This window comes from Scyliorhinus torazame, chromosome 1 (assembly GCF_047496885.1).
Source record: "Scyliorhinus torazame isolate Kashiwa2021f chromosome 1, sScyTor2.1, whole genome shotgun sequence".
In the NCBI taxonomy this organism is placed as follows: Eukaryota; Metazoa; Chordata; class Chondrichthyes; order Carcharhiniformes; family Scyliorhinidae; genus Scyliorhinus; species Scyliorhinus torazame.
Window position 1 is genome coordinate 140,175,186 of NC_092707.1, and position 15,960 is coordinate 140,191,145.

The window sequence follows — 15,960 nt, forward strand, 5'->3', positions numbered from 1 at the left end:
AAGGGGGTGGTGAGCCACCCTCTTGAATCACTGTAGATCAGGTGGCGTAGGTACACTATTCGGGAAGTTAATGTTGTTTCCGTGTTGTCACTGTTAATGTATCCTTTATCTTTCTGAATGAAGTAAACACAATCCATAGCCTACCTATTGCAATATTCATTTAATTAATTCATAGTCACTTGGTTGAACACAACTTGAGCATTGCTGATAAACAGAGACATGCAGTCAAAGCTTTTCATCTTGCACGCATCAGGACAGACGGAAGAATACCAAATTTCAAAGGAACTTTGTACTGTGTGAGAAAATGATGTTGATGGGTTGGCAAGTTGACTCCGATTGGTCAAGGTGTTGCCTGGGAATTATTGTCTGCCATGCCTTTGTTTAGTTCAAGGAGCGATGCCTGAACTTCTTCCTTTTGCCTGCAGAAGCCAAGTCTCCGTGGATAAATATACGTAGCGTCTTGCAAGGGCAGGTGAGCCACATTGCAAACCCAACTGATAATCTTAAAATGATTGTTAGTGTAATTCTGAGCACACTTGAGGTTGTTCAACAAGTGCTGTCCAATCTAAATGGCGTCACATCTAACATTTAATTATCTTCCATGTAAAATTAAGCATTGATTTGCTTTTGCAATGAGACCAAGAAGGTGCACTTTGTTCTATCACTGCCATTATACAGGAGGAATAAAGTGGCTATCTTGTAACTGGAGCTGTCCACCCTAATCATGTTTCTCTGTATTTCTTCCCTATTCTTGAACAGTCTTTCTTTAAAAATATTCATCCAGTCAAATAATGGGATGAATAATCTTTCTGATTATGGAGCTGTCATCATGATTGAGTCTGTGGGCTGACTGTAAACCACAAGTGGCAAAATGATACATCAACAGCTCCTGCCAGTCTCCTCCACTGCAGTCACATCAATTCACTTAAACGTTAACCATTATTCATTTGTAGTTGACCTTTTGCCAAGTCAGCTATCCATCCTTTGAAAAAGATGATGTGGTGAAAATATTTCAACTGCTACCCCATGCTCATCAGGAATTTTAATTAATTTGTATAATGGGAGAAACAATTGTTCAACTAGTTTGGTGAATGAGTAATAGAATTTTACGCAGAGATGGCGCCTGGCAAGCCTAACTCTCCATGGCCTAGGTTGTCCCACAGACCATTTTATGGCCATCGGGCTGAGAGTTGGCCATCTGGGAGGAAGTCCCGCCTTAGAGGGCTGCTAGCCAATGAAATGACCAGTGGCTCGCTTAGTCCTAGCAACGCACTGAGAGCAGTGGTCACTGCTGGGACTACATGCAGCCCTGAAGAAAAGAGGTTGATGGAACCCAAACTTCGGGTTAAGCTTAGAGTTTATAGAAGGAGGCCATTCGGCCCATCGAGTCTGCACTGATCCACTTAAGCCCCCACTTCCACGCTATCCCCGCAATCCAACAACCTCCCCTAACCGTTTTGGTTACTAAGGGCAATTTATCATGGCCAATCCACCTAACCTGCACGTCTTTGGACTGTGGGAGGAAACCGGAGCACCCGAAGGAAACCCACGCAGACACGGGGAGAACGTGCAGACTCCGCACAGACAGTGACCCAACCGGGAATCAAACCTGGGACCCTGGCGCTGTGAAGCCACAGTGCTATCCACTTGTGCTACCGTGCTGCCCAGTTTCACTGGGGTCAGGCCGGCAGTCCCAGCTAATCAACCAGTCAATGCTGATATGGCCCCACAGCCACTTAACGCTCCACGTGATGCTACTTGCCTAACTTTTAAGACTTCTGCCCCATCCGGGAAGGAAATCAGACCTTAGAGAACAGCCAACCGGCAGCTCTGTAGCCCCAGCAGTACCTCCTTCAAGCTGTGGCCATTGCTGGAATTACAGCCAGTCTCAAAGAAAAAGAGCTAATGGAGACTCGACTGATGATCCAATGTATTGGCAGGGCCTGGCTGGCAGACTCCAACAAGGGGAGGTAAGGGGGTTAGGGGCTATGTGTGAGAGGTTAGAAGATGAGGGTTAAAAAGGATGTATGACTTTTTGGGGCGTTCAAACCAATGGGCAAAGGGGACTCCCAGAGGAGGCCCCCTCCCTTGCCCAACACCAGCCCATGCAGTAAAAGCTAGCCACCTATCTGGGCCTCCCCTGCCGTGGATAATATGGCACTGAGGATGCAAGAGGTCCGCAAGTAGCTGTTAAAATGGGGGACAGGTCGGGAAAGGTGGTAAGCAGCTGGCAGGCCACATGTTGTATTTTCTGAGAAACACCACCTTCAAACCAGCAGGCAGGGATCCATAAAATGTGTCTCCAGGATGCCCAAACAAGGGGGACCCCTCCCTCTCCCTGGTGGCCAGGCAAAACCCCAGCGGTGGTAGCAGCAGGTCTTCAAGTGACCATCAACTGACCATATAAGGGCCTCAATTGGCACATGGATAAGCGGGTGGCTTATCCAGCCACCTCGCACCCCTCCCCAACACCCCCGACCCCTGAGCATAAAATTTGAACAGAGGGCAAAATCCTCCTGATGATGATTTGAAGAGCCTCTTTACTCAGCAAAGTGTTTAGATAAGTTGGAATGCTCTATTAAACCAGGTACCTTCATTTCAGAGGGAATTGGACCAATATTCGAAAGGAATTTTTTTTTTAAAAGGATACAAGGAAAGGAAATGGCATTGCAGAGTCATATTGAACTTAAAATATTTACTCTTTTTCCCTCTCCACAGAAGCTGCCAGACCTGCTGAGTTCATCCAACACTTTCTGTTGTTATTTCAGATCACCAGCATCTGCAGTATTTTGCTTTTATATTTGTGTGGAATTGCTGTAGGTGGTTCAAGTTGAACAGATAGCACCAGCACTGGCATGATGGGCCGAATGATATCTGATGATCCATTGTGCTTAAAATTCTAGCGGTCTAGGAAATAACTCGTGGTGGCTTTCCATTTCAGGGAACACTTGTGAGCTGTGGAAGAATATCATTGAAAGGCTATATTGTCTTCACCAAATGCTGAAAAGCAGAACTTGGAGTATAAATAAAATGCAGAAATGCCTGCCGCCTGCCAGCATTGTGCAAGTTGTGTGAAAAAAAACAACCAAATTGGTTACAGAGCAATGTGACACATACAATCCTAGTGTGAATTGCTCGGCAGAAAACTCACAGGATCTACATTTCCATTCAGCCTAATATGCTCTGCATTGAGTTCAACGCTCAAACTCAGAATGGGGGGCCAGGACAGGGCCTCAGAATAATGGTCAAGGGCTGGCAGAAGGCATCGAGAGTCAGAATACTGGGAACAGTGAGCTAGAGCTAGCTGCATCTGGGCAACTCACTATTGCAACAGAAATCTAAAGTAAATGTTAGGCTCCTTATTTGTAAATGCAAAATGTCAAACGCCCACTTCAGGTGTGGCTCAAGGAAATCCTTTGTTCATCCAAATCCAAACTTGTGTTCTTCTGTTTCGCACAAACATACCAATTATACAACAAGGATTGGGAGAACAATAATATGGATTCTTTATTTATATTCAGACTATATATATAATGATAACTGAGAGACTACGTCAATCTGATTTGTCGAATTGTTGCTCTATTCTGTCTCTATTGTACATGGGATCATACATCACATTCTGTCGCATGGTGCATAGTGATGGACAGCAGTTTAAGATACGGGTTGCCTTAAAGGTACATCACACCATGAAATATTGCAGGAGGTGCATTCCCAATCAGAAGTGTATTCACAATTCTTGACTGCTTTTTTGTGCATGAGACTGTGTAGAGTCTAATAAAGAGGCATCCAATTTAAGCACACCTCACCCCACCCACACCCGTCCATCCTAACACCATAGCTAAACTACCCAGGTGAGGAAGAGTTCCTGGAGATGTTTATTAAGGATACTGTAGTGATCTGCATATCTGTATATACACAAGGGGTTAATGTATAGTCATTACAGTTAAATGATCACTAGAGGGCAGCACTAGCAAGGGGTATAAAGACAGACTCAATCTGCTTTCCTGCCTCTCCATGTGTATTGTGACTAGAGACCTGAGACGTAGAGAGTTAGCTCAGAGTGCAAGTGTAGTTAATCATTGTTAATTCTCATTCTATCTTGTTTAGTTAATAGCTAGTAAAAGTATGAAATAATCAAACTCACAAATTAATCGTTTAGTTACTCAATAAATTATTTGCTTTTAGTGGACGACTAAGAGTGTTTATCAACATCGGGTTTAAGAGCATCTTGGTATAAAGCAAATGAGTAACATATAACATGGTACTAGGAAGTTAACTTTAAGGAAGCTTACTAGTAAGATTAGACAAGAATTAGAAAGAAAATAGGAAAATTTGTGCCGACTATTTGACTTTGGAAGGCTTCACAGCATCCGATCCTTGAAGAACAAGCAACTCAATGGGCCATGTTCAAGCTCCACGTCAACTAAAAACTACCAGTAATCTAAACTCGAATTGGAAACTTTTTAAGCAGCAGTTCCAAATATATCTGGAAGCGCATGATTTGACCACTGCTTCTGAGCTAGAAAAATTGCACTGCTTCTGTCCATGGCAGGTCAGCAGGTTATTGAAATTTACAACTCGTTTATAATCTCTGAAGGGGAGGACGAAAGCATATTTAATGTGATAATCGTAAAATTTGACAACCAGTGCAATATGCAGACTCATGAGATCTTGGAAAAATTTAGATTTCAGAAAAGGTTGCATAACAATGGCACGTCGATCACAAGCTTTGTCACCGACTTAAAGTTCCTAGCACGGACATGTAACTTCGCTGATTTGCATGATTTACTGATAAAATATCAGATTGTATATGGACTTTGTGATGAAAGTTTAAGGGAAGCATTATTAAGGCAAAACGATCTAACGCTTAAAATCGCGATTAAAAAATGTATTTTGCATGAACAATGCAAGAATCAATATTTAGAGTTTTATCACCGTGAAAAGGGCTTGACAGTCCACCACGAGGTCGAGAGTGTTAAAATGGTGTCGCAGGCAGCAAATAAGCACGTTTCGGACGGCAGCTATCTTGTGCGTACACACTCCAGCCCGGGACATGCGCAGTTCACTCGAAAATACGAGGCTCAAGAAAAGAAGTCTGCGCATGCACGAACATGTATCATGTATCAGAGCGACGACATCATGACGTGCTCCCGCTGTGGTAACGCCCACTTAAAGGGGAAATGCCCTGCTCAGGGGAAAAGATGTCTGAAATGTTCCAAACTCAATCACTTTGCCTCCCAATGCAAATCTACAGCGATATATCACTCTCCACCACAAAGACAAAACAACATCAATGTTCACAGCATTGAGACAACGGAGAATCACAAATCAAAGCAAGATTTCACAGATGTAGAGGATCATTTTTCTTCGGAGAACACTTTCTTCGTAGGAATCATTGACAAAATAGAGGAACTTCAAGCAACGACCAAGGCTCCTTAAAAAAATAATGTCATTGACTAACAGTGAATGGACCTCAACAGTGCAAGTCAACAACTTCCCAGTCCTGTTCAAGCTTGACACTGGGGCTTCAGCCAACTTAATGACAAGCAAAGATCTTGAATCGATTCCAGGGGAACATGAGATGATGCCTGCTGCATGTCGGCTCAAAGACTACAATGGCAACCAGATTGCTTCAAGAGGATCATGCCATTTAAAAGTAGCAAATAAGAAGGTCAGAAAAGTACTACGGTTTGAGATCGTGGACAACCAGAAATCTTTGCTGTTAGGTGTCCAAGCTTGCAAGGACTTGCGGCTTGTCCAAAGAATTTTCATGAATACCAAAGACTCATCAAAACTGGACGATGAGATCCAGCAACTGCTTAGTGAATAGCCTAACAAATTTCGAAGTATGGGTACTTTACCTTACCAATATAAGATTTTGCTGAAAAAAGATGCAAAACCTGTCATTTATCCGCCTAGGAGGGTTCCAGCTCCTTTGCGCGAGAGGCTGAAATCAGAGCTAGAAAGGCTACAGTCAGAAGGAATCATCTCCAGAGTCACGCAACCAACTGACTGGGTCAGTTCTCTGGTGTCTGTCAAGAAACCATCAGGTGATCTCAGAATCTGTATCGATCCCAAAGATCTGAACAAGAATATTTGTAGGGAACAGTACCCTATCCCTAAGCGTGAACAGTTAACGTGCGAAACGGCGAACACTCACATTTTTATTAAACTCGACACTGCGCTATGTTTCTGGCAGATGCAGCTTGATGATTCAAGTAAATTGCTCTGTACGTTCAATACTCAATTTGGACGCTTCTGTTTTAACCACATGCCTTTTGGGATCCTCTCCGCTTCCGAAATCTTTCACAGAATAATGGAGCAGATGACTGAGGGTAATGATGGTGTCAGAGTCTGCAGATGACATGATAATATGGTCGACTATAGTGTCATAATATACACCAGTATATCATGGTGCAGACACACACTGATGGACACACAGTGGGACCAATCAACATACACAACACCGCAGCCAATCACCAGTGAGAGCACACGCACTGTAAAGACAGGGAGCATCAGAGTTCCCACTCATTCAAGTTGCAGCTAGCTAGGAGGACAGAGCTCACAGCCTGCAACACAGACATTCACCATGTGCTGAGTGCATCGACTGGTTAGGACAAGGCAGAGCTCTTTAGTTAAAATTAGGGTCGTATTAACCCACAGTCTAAGTATGTTTAAACAGTTAATGATTCAATAAAATAGTGTTGCACTACTTCAAGTGTTGGTGACCTGTATGTGATCCAGAACACCCAACACATCATATAGAAGAAGACCACATAGCTCATTTGCGAAATATGTTTCAAGGGATCCACCAATACGGATTGAAACTCAACCACTCAAAGTGCACGTTTGCACAAACATCTTTAAACTTCTTGGGTGATACAATAGCAGCTCAAGGTGTCAGACCGGATGTGATAAAATTTCTGCGATCCAGAAATGAAATAGCCACACAATAAAAAACCTGTGTTAAGGTTTCTAGGACTCATTAACTTCTTGGGCATGTTTCTATCCAACTTGTCGACGAGGACGCCAGCTCTACAAAACTTGGTAAGGAAGGCCATTGAATTCAAATGGACACAACGCCACCAAGATGAATGGGTGGATCTTAAGCATCAACTGATGACTGCTCCAATTCTTACTTTCTTTGACCCAAAATCTCCACCGACGTCAGTCAATACGGGATAGGCACAGTGCTTCTTCAACATAATGATCAATCAGACTGGGTTCCAGTTGCATGTGCATCCAGGGCGATGACTGCCACGGAGTGCAGGCATGAACAAATTGAAAAAGAGTGTCTTGGACTGCCTCACAGGCATAAGGAAATTCCACAACTATGTGTACAGGCTTCCTACGTTTATAGTGGAAATGGATCACAGACCATTAGTCCACACAATAGACAAAAACCTGAATGACATGACGCATAATGATGAAATTGAGGAGGTATGACTTCACCCTCGTATACACTCCAGGAAAGGACCTCATCATAGCTGACACGTTGTCAGGATCGATCAACACTGACAGCTCGCGGGCAGCGCGGTGGCGCAGTGGGTTAGTATATAGTATAGCCTCACGGCACCGAGGTCCCAGGTTCAATCCCGGCTCTGGGTCACTGTCCGTGTGGAGTTTGCACATTCTCCCCGTGTTTGCGTGGGTTTTGCCCCACAACCCAAAGATGTGCAGGTTAGGTGGATTGGCCACGCTAAATTGCCCCTTTATTGGAAAAAATGAATTGGGTACTCTACATTTATAAAAGAAAACACAGAAATCTCACCACCAGAGTACATTGGTGATATTGAAGCTCAAACACAGTTTGGCATGGAAAATCGTCCGACATCTGACAAGAAGCTGCAACAAATTTGTCTGGAGACACAAAAAGATGCAACCTTGCTCCGAGTGATGCATCATCTTGGTTGGCCAAAGGGATGGTGTCCACAGTATCAGAACATACAGACAGAATTGACAATTGTGGATGGACTATTGTTACACAATGAACAGATTGTCATTCCACTAAGTCTAAGATCAGAGATGCTACGCAAGATTCATGAGGGACATCTCGGAATCGAGAAATTCAAGAGGAGAGAACGGCGGGCAGTTTACTGGCCTGGTATTAACAAAGAAATAACCGACATAATCATGACATGTGACACCTGTCAGAAACATCAATCGGCAAAATGTAAAGAGACACTCCAACAGCATGAGTTAACTACGTCACCGTGGACAAAAGTAGGATTCCATTTATTTCATGCTAAAGATGACTATGTTCTCATCATAGACTACTACTCAAATTTTCCTGAAATGATGAAACTTCCGGATCTTACTTCCTCATCTGTAATGAAGGCTTGTAAGGAAACATTTTCGAGACATGGAATTCCACACACGGTTATGTCCAATAATGGTCCTTGCTTCGTGAGCTGGGAATGGACAGAATTTTCCAATCAGTACAACTTTCATCATGTGACCTCAAGTCCACAGTCTAATGGGAAAGTTGAGAAAGGTGTGCACATTATCAAGCAACTCATAAGCAAGGCGAGTGACTCGCAATCCAAAATTCACTTGGCTTTGCTTTCTTACAGAGCAACGCCATTAAGCTCAGGGCTATCACCGGCACGTTAGAACAACGTTACCTACAATTCAACTCAGAGATCCTGACCAAACATATGTACACACGATCAAACAGCTACGCGACAAACAACGGCAATATTATGATCAGCCCGCGATTCAGCTCAAACCACTGACGAAAGATGACAATGTCAGAATGAGAAATCCAGAAGGAGGATGGTCTGCTCCAGCCACAGTACTCAGGCAAGCAGCGCCGCGATCCTACATCGTAAAGTCTGCAGAGGGAGTGCTTTTTCAATGTAATCTACAGAAAGTGCAACTTCAGACACTTGTCTTTCCCACGTTAAATCTACATGAATCACTCAGCAAACAGAACTTGAATGTCAACAAACAATTGACAATTCTCACAAGGACATTAAAACTTCAGCCATACCACTTCAACCAAGGAGATCCAGCAGAAGAAAAAGATAACTCAACCGTTTGAATTTGTAAACACTGGACTATTAATTGGTTTTGTATCATTCATTACAACTTGAACAGATATTCACAGCATTGTTTCTTAATGTACAATTTTCTTTAAAGGATCACAGAAAATATGTGACACAAAAAAAGGGGGATGTACTAATCTGTATATCTGTATATACATAAGGGGTTAATGCATAGTCATTACAGTTAAATGATCACTAGAGGGGAGCACCAGCAAGGGGTATAAAGACAGACTCAATCTGCTTTCCTGCCTCGCCATGTGTACTGTGACTAGAGACCTGAGGTGTAGAGAGTTAGCTTAGAGTGCAAATGTAGTTAATCATTGTTAATTTTCATTCTATCTTGTTTATTTAATAGCTAGTAAAAGTATTAAAGAATCAAACTCGTTAATCGTTTAGTTACTCAATAAATGATCTGCTTTCAGTGGACCACTATGAGTGTTTATCAACATCGAGTTTAAGAGCATCTTGGTATAAAGCAAATGAGTAACATATATTACTGCAAAATATCCTTTATCTCCTGCAGTTTTCAGTTGCACAAACGATGACAGGAGACACCAATGAAAAAGGAACGTTGACAGAAGCAAATGATAAATTGCTGACCTATTTTTAAGAGGAAGGAATGTATTATAAATTTTAACATCTTCATAACAGAGCGCATGCCTTTCAAAAATTACCCAAGCCTTAACTGACAAATTATATCCACTGTTGATCAAACACCACACTGCAGCTCTGTGTTTCACTGGAATAATGAGCCTTCCTCCGCCCATCACCAGCGCTGTGCGGATAATTGTTTCCAAATAAATTCTTATAAAAATTATCTGAATTCACAACATAAAGTGCATGATTCTTCTCAAATTTAGGGAATATGAACATGTTTAGTTATCAAAAATCTGAAATTAAAAGTCTAGCGATGACCATGAAACCATTGTCATTTGTCGTAAAAACCAATCTGTCTCACTAATGCCCTTTAGGGAAGGAAATCTGCCACGGGCCTAGGTAGGGTATACTTTCAGAGGGTTGGTGCAGACCCAGTGGGATGAATGGCCTCCTTCTGCACTATAGGAATTCTATGATTCTATCTTAGTCTTTCCATTTATCTCAAGATGTGTGTCTTGTTGCTCCAAATTTCTCTGTTGTATTCATTGTCACATATGTGTTTCCTCCTGAGGCCTCTAGACTCATGCACCCTGATATCGGCAACTTAGACAAAGTCCCCTTCAACTCAACATGTAAGCTGACACAGGAACTGACTGGGATAGATTGAATGACGCAAAGCCTAACCTTGAACCACTAGGATATATAATGGGAAATAAAATGGGTTGTCCACCATTCACTCCAGTCCAGCTCTCAGACAGATGGGAAATTGCCACAATGCCAAATATTGGGGCCAATTTTTCTCTGTTCTCTGCCCATATGACAAGGCAGCACCTGGGGTATTGTGTGCAGTTTTGATCTATTTACCTAAGAAAGGACATATCTGCTGCAGGGAGCGTGCAATGAAGGTTCACCAGACTGATTCGTAGGAAGGCAGGATTGTCCTATTTTTATATGGACACGGGGATTCCACACCGAGCAAAATAAGAACAAAGGGCGGGAATCTCCGTCCCGCCCCTTGGATTCTCAATCTCACCAGCCGGCCAATGGGGTTTCCCATTGTGGGCAGCCCCACGCCAACGGACTGCCGGCGCAACGGAGAATCCCGACAGCGGAGAATCCAGCCCAAAGTTTTATTTACTGAAACGATATATACACTTCCCGGTAGACCCCTACCAGATTCCTGCCTGGTCGGTGCCTTACTGGCGACCTTATATACACAGCGTAATTGAGATACCTCGCCCCTAGCGGGGGAGCTCGTATTCTGCAAAGGGCACCAGGAAGACAAGCATTCGCACCCCATGAAGAATATTACACCTATGGGGAAAGATTGAGAAGACAGTATTCTCTGTAGTTTAGAAGGATGAGAGGTGACCTCATTGAAACATGCAAAATTCTTTCAGGACTCGACAGGGTGGATGCAGGAAGAACGTTTTCTAGTTTTTAAAGGTATGAAGGAACAAGGGGATAGTGTGGGGAAATGGCAATGAGGTAAAAGATCAGCCTTGATCTAGTGCAGGATTTTTCAAACTTGGGTAATTGTGTCGGGAAGGACACAGAGCAATCGGTCGCGGCATTCCCCATCACGGGAGAAGCGACCGGCTTTCAAGAATGCCGGCCATGACCAGCCTTTAAATAGGAACGATGGAGTCTCCCCGCCAGAGGCGGCGGCAGAGAGCAGGTCACGTGCCCGGCACGTACACTGATGTCACATGACCTGTAGGTCCATGCTTTGGGCGCAAAATCACAGAGGAGAGATTTTTCCATTTTGTACTACATGTTCCCCACACTGCTACGACACATGTAAGAAAACTGGTTAGTAAGGGATCTGTCAACAGACTGGAAAGTCTTATTCAGTCACTGCCTGAGTGAATTTTGCACATTCTCCTCATGTCTACTTGGGTTTCCCACAACCTAAAAATGTGTATGGTAGGTAGATTGGCCACGCCAAATTGTCTCTTAATTGGGAAAAAAAAAATTTTTTAATTTTAAGAAGTATTTTTTGCAGCTACATCTAGAGGAGAAGTTTCAGATTTTGAAAGAGAAGAGGTGGGTGAAAGCTCCTTTTGAGTTTTTTAAAAATAATCTTTATTGTCACAAGTAGGCTTACATTAACACTGTAATGAAGTTACTGTGAAAAGCCCCTAGTCGCCACATTCCGGCGTCTGTTTGGGGGCACAGAGGAAGAATTCAGAATGTCCAAATTACCTAATAGCATGTAATTCGGGACTTGTAGGAGGAAACCGGAGCACCTGGAGGAAACCATGCAGACACGGAGAGAACATGCAGACATTCGCACAGACAGCGACCCAAGCCAGGAATCGAACCTGAGACCCTGGCCCTGTGAAACCATAGTGATAACCACTATGCTACCATGTTGCCCATCTGGGATTTGAGACCCCAGAGTCAATATTAACTTATAGCTGGCTCCAAATGAAGAGACTGAACTTCTGCGCCTCACCCGTGACAACACATTAAAATCACGCCACAAATCCATGAGGCTGTCAGCACTCTGGAGTGGCCTCTCCGAGGAGTATGCAGTGCTGAGTAAAACAAGCATTTTTTTGCTATTGCCCTTCACAACTACCTAAATTTGCGAGGTCGGATTGCCCTATCCTCCTGTGAACCTGATAGGAATGAGATCTTGAGGACCAAGCAGGCTCACCTGTCACATTAAACTTAAGCAAAAATGGTGTGCTGCAAAAGTCGGCCGGCGTAGGTTGCGAACATCGCCCGGTGTGGGTTGCGAAGCCTGGAAAGTTGGTAAAAGTGGATCCCAGGAAAAAAGGTTGGAAAAACACTGATCTAGTGGAATGGTGCAGCAGGTTCAAAGGTCTGAATGACCGTCACCTGCTCCTTTTTCCTTTGCTCCGTATCCTGGATATGGGACTGAAGAAGCAGCATCATCCATGACACTCACCACCTGACAAAACCACTGGCGGAAGCCAGCTTGATGTGAATGCTGAATGAGCCTTAGATTGGTCCAGTGGTCTCATCCCGAAAAGGTGAGGGTTTGAATTAATTCAGGGCGTTGCCTGTTCAACAAGCTCAATTAAATTTTTGTGGATCAATAGTGCAGACTCCGCACTGTCTGTGCGGAGTCTGCACATCCTCCCCGTGTGTGCGTGGGTTTCCTCCGGGTGCTCCGGTTTCCTCCCACAGTCCAAAGATGTGCAGGTTAGGTGGATTGGCCATGATAAATTGCCCTTAGTGTCCAAAATTGCCCTTAGTGTTGGGTGGGGTTGCTGGGTTATGGGGAGAGGGTGGAGGTGTTGACCTTGGGTAGCGTGCTCTTTCCAAGAGCCGGTGCAGACTCGATGGGCCGAATGGCCTCCTTCTGCACTGTAAATTCTATGATGAATAGGCAGCACGTGTAACAGCCGAACCTTAAATCAGAGCTTCAGGGGCAAGTTCAAAAAACAACAAAGTCTTGTCTTCTATTTACAAGGGCGAGGTGGAGCACGGATTTAGGATTCAGTCATGAACAAACGGTCTGAATGTTACATCCAATAAACACTCAAATGGGTGTGGTAATAACCTGCTTTTATTTCTAGACCCTCAACTAAACCCCCCCCAAAGATAAGAAAAGTTATATAAGAGACCTTAAAAGAATAATTAATGGCTGTGCCTTCACTCCTAACAGGGTGACATATATGGTTCAAGTACAAAATTCACATACCAGCAAATTCTTTCCTCCCAGTCACAGGATATAGGCATTGTTGGAAGGCCAGTATTTATTTATCCTGGTGCATCCAAATGGGTTGCTCGACCATTCCAGAGGGCAATCAACCACAGTGCTGTTGGTCTGGAGCCAGACTGGATAAAGACTGAAGGTTTCCTTCCCTACAGTGAACCTGGGGGATGTTTCTAACAATCCTGTAATGCCATGGTCACCTTTCCTGGCACTAGTGACGGGGTTTTCAATTATGGACACCTACTGCGGTGATTGGTGGAAATAGTGGCGTGTTTCCCGTTGAATAGCACATCCAGTTCTTGCCTGACCATCTGCTCGAGCCCTAATTAATTATGCATGGGCGAGCTGCTTACTGCGTCACGTGGCAGGGCGGGCACTGATTCATCCACCTGCCATCACCTCATGGGGTCAAAGTTCCCGCTGCCATATTTAGACGCCACCCAAATGCACACATTACGCTCAGCAGACCAGCCGCGTGGTTGGAAGTTTCAGAGGTGGCCGCAAGGAATAGGAAGAGTGTGCCAGGGTTTAGCTATGGCTCCCTGGAGTCTTTAATTCGAGGTGCCCGCCAGCACCAGGGGGCTCGTTGTTCCAGGGATGGATCCAGGACACCCACCAACTTCACTGCACGGCCTGGGAGTCATTCAACTGCCAGAGAAATGGCACCCTGTGCAGAAAGAGGATAAATGATCTTGTCCTCTCTGCCAGGGTAAGTCAACTTCAGCTCGCTCCAAATTCACACTCTCACCATGGAATCATGCACTGAAAGGATTACACAGCTCAGGGATCTCACGTGATATTAGTGGGGGGAGATATCAGCATTGAAAGCCTATTCATCAACTATCACCCTCCACAAACACCACCCTTACTGAGGAGGGCTCAGCACACACAGCAGGCATGCATGTTTCCCAGCCTTTGTTTCTCATCACATTCCATTGATTTGTCTTCACGCAGACCAAGCTCACCCACAATAAGAGGGAGAGCTCCGAGGCAGGAGCTTTCCAAATTCGAGGGGGGTGCCACTGGGCTGGTTGTGAGCCCAGAGATCGCTCCTGTGGGAAAGGCGAGATCAGCCTCTCCCGGCAAGCCTGAGTGGTTAGCCCTCCATGAATTGATCATGGGACCATGCGTGGCTAGGTCAGTGGGGGGGGGGGGGGGGGGGGGGGGGGGGGTTGGGCACATCGAACTCCCTCCAGGTGCCTCTTCTCCACAAGGTGTCAGGCAGGGACCCGCAGGCACCCATAGGGCAGAGTATCTTCCTGACATTTGACAAGGGCAAGTAACTAACATGAGTTAGCTGGACATGCACTCAGGTGACTCCACGCGTGCTCAGCTGGTCCCCAATCCCCTCTGCCTGTGACCCCGTCGCTTCCAGCTGCACAGGCAAAGGCAGGCGAACCTGCCTCACTATATGAGTCCCAAAGCAGACCAGGGCCATCCATGCCCCTAGGCTCCAGAGGGCACCTGCCAAAGTAATCAAACCCGATAGGGCATAGCAGTCAGCAGGCTGCCTTTAGCTCTGCTGCAGATGTCGGGGATGCACCAAGTGGTAGGATTAGAAAGATTTAAAAACTTGATATTACTTTTAGATCATGGGCGTTCACTCCCTGTATATATCATGTACCTTTGTAAATACATTTGACGTTCATGACATTGGTCTCGTCATTTGTATGCACCATGCATTATTATGAGGGTGACCTAGTTCCCACTCCGTGACCGGCACCCTTTGTGAGCCTCACATTCATGCAATGTCTGGCTGACTCATCTTAGTTACTTGCCCTTGCCAAATGTCAGGAAGATGTGTCAACCTGTTTACTGAAAGTGACTGCAAATTGCATTGGGAAGTGACATTCATCAAAAGACACCATGGGATTATGCATGCTCAATTGCATTGCAGGGTCGCCACTCGTGTTGTCTTATCATCAAATAGCTGTCTTCATTGGTTGTATCAAAGCACAAGACCTGCAGCCATGATGGTCTCTCCAGCCATGTGCATATCTCTGTGGCAGCAAGATGTGTCTCATTCAGAAGGCCACGACTGTAACAAATCCCCTCAATGCAGGCTTTGCGCTGGTGTGCTGCCTTTCAGTTGCCAGATTGGCTACATACAGCGTTGGCTGCTGATCTTTCCGAAGATTAGGGCCTGGTGAAACATGAGGGTTGGAGATCCAAAACCCAATGTTGACCTTACTCTCGATGCTAGTGGTTGTGAAGGTCTTTCAGATCACAGGCGCACCACTAAAGGACAGGCGAAAGGCACTTGGCTACCCTTGCCTGCACTTTACTCCTCCTGGAACCTTGTGGCTCTGAGTGTGTCACAGGTACGTCTTCTCTGCCTTGAGGCTTCAATCACACCCTTACATGGAAGCTCTCCATCATCACCCTCTTCTGGTTCCTGTTCTTCCAGTTCATCATTGTCCGAGGAGTTCTTAACCTCTTCCATGTCTCCCTCTGGTAAGTGATCTCCCCTTTACAGTAGTAGGTAGTGCAACGTGCAACACACCACAATTGTGCAGGACACCCTCTGTGGAGAGTACTGCCGAGCCACACCTGAGTGGTCCTAGCATCGGAAGTGTGTCTTTAGGATGCCAGTCGTCTGCTCTATAATGGATTTTGTTGAACTAT